Consider the following 2306-nt stretch of genomic DNA (forward strand, 5'->3'; position numbering starts at 1 on the left):
GAGGCTAACATTTCGATATGCCTCAAATAGCAGCACTCTATCCTCCATGTTAGTTGCTATTTCCTTTGTTGCTTGTTCTTTCTCTGGCTTCATGTTATTATTTGAGATGTGGTGACTATAATCTCATGTGGCATTCAAAAAGTATAAACATTGGAAATTTACACAATGCTAATTTCACTGAATTTCTAATATTCTGCTATATGAATTTACATTTTCTTCATGTTTTAACCCCAAAAGACAATTCAGTCAGTATCCTCAGAGAACTAACAATGACTTACAGGTATGTGCTTTCCCTGCCTGAAGCTGATAGCTCAGAGCCATTCATTCTATAACTATGCTATTTATCATAAAATATGTTACCTTGTAACATATTTCAACTTAGTAAGTTGAAGTCTAGTTATTACATTTCTAGTGACTTGTACAAATGGTAAGATTTTCATACCTATATATTACCTTTTCTCTTAGTTACAAATCTGAAGCTTTAATATGGAATAAGTTTGAACTTTCTGAACATTTATAAATGTGTTAAATATGATTGACTTCAGTGATGATTCACAAATAACTTTGGAGGAAACTACACATTTATTCTTATTCTGAATAAAGATGTTTCCTAATGTAAGTTTACCCATGATAAAACTGCTTTATGGTATAACACTCTTCTGTGTGAATTTCTGTCTTCATGTTCAAGAGTAGGCTGATATGCAGCCAGCATGCACCAGTATAGCCATGCTGATGACTTTTTGCAGATAGTGTTCATTCTGAGTCGAGGTTTCAGTTCTGATTGCTTGAAGCTAAAATATATTAAATATTTTGAATATTTAAAATGATCACAAAATCATTAAATGACATCAGAACCACCTTAGCTCTTTGTCTGAAGCTACTGAGTCTTACCTCTCCTAGCTAGGTAGAACACTGATCCATAAAATAGGCTGAAGTAAAACCACAAGTGTAAAATAGAAGATCTGGATTACCTAAAAACTATAATCAAGAACTAACTGTGTTTTTATAGGTCTGACTTCAAGTCAGTGCATCTGAGGCTGCTGGGAACTGAAAGTTCTTTGACTCTTTTAGGTAATTGGAGGACATGTGGTGTTTTTTTTTTTTTTTTTGTCTCAGAGAAAAGGAGTGGACTTGATAATGTACTTCCCTTTATTTCCTTATAAAATAACAAAATTATGATATATTCTTGCCACTGTGGCCAAAATATACCAAAGTCATCTGAAAAATCTGATGATAAATTTGATTTCCCTATAAGGTTGGGCTATTGCTGCAGAACTTGTGCTAGAGGTAGGATGGTTTTCTATTTTTCAGTATTTAATTGGAGTCATGTTGACATAGTGATAAGAAGAGGGAATATGTCCTTAGACTGTCACAGAAACCATGAAAACATGGTTTGTCCTCAGCATTGCACAATATACGTAACAAATCTCTACATGTACCCCCAATTCTAAAATGAAAGTTGAAAAAAAGTAAAATTGATATGAAAAAAAGGAAGTATCATTCATATGAAAATTCCACTATTCATTTTTGAATTCTATAAACTATTAGTACAAAGAAATTGAGCTTGAATTGACTTCAAGAAATTGAGACTTAGCCAGTTGTTTCTCGGTAGTTTTGCTTAATTATGTAAAAGTTTCCTCAAGCTAGTCCCTCATGTTTCCCATGGTCTAGGCACCAGTTCTAGAAAGAATCAGAGAATGACGATTTCAATAGGTATGGAAGCATCTTGGTATTTTTTGTAGTTAGAATTTTCTGTCATTGTCCCCATAAGAATGTTCAAGATCAGGCTTGATGGCTAATTGGTAGGGGTGTTGTAGACAAATCCTTGCTCTTCAGAGTCTGATCCATGAACCAGCAATATTGACATCACCTGGGAATTTTTTTTAGAAAAGTGGACTTTCAGGCTCCCACCCTAGACAGACTCAGTCAGAATTGGCGTTTTAATGTAATGTGGAGGTGACTCATGTATACATTAAAGTCTGAGAAGCTTTTGTGGATATCTAATTACCATGGAGTCAAGAAGGAGGCCTGGCAGGTCTAAATTACTTCTATTTTTTATTTTTCTTTTCTCTCTTTATCCCACAAGAAAGTATCTGTAAGTACTAAATGACTTTTTAAATCCTGTACTTTAAGTTTCTATGTTACACTATGAAGGTTCCTGCCTTCAACCGTGTTATTTGGATCTTTCAACATACAACTAGATGGAAGATGATAGATGGTAAATTCTTAGTGAAGGAGACTTTGAGGTGGCAATTTAATTTTCTTTCACTTTTGTGGTTCTTCATCATATACGTGGGTACTCTAAT

This window comes from Macaca thibetana, chromosome 2 (assembly GCF_024542745.1).
Source record: "Macaca thibetana thibetana isolate TM-01 chromosome 2, ASM2454274v1, whole genome shotgun sequence".
NCBI lineage: Eukaryota > Metazoa > Chordata > Mammalia > Primates > Cercopithecidae > Macaca > Macaca thibetana.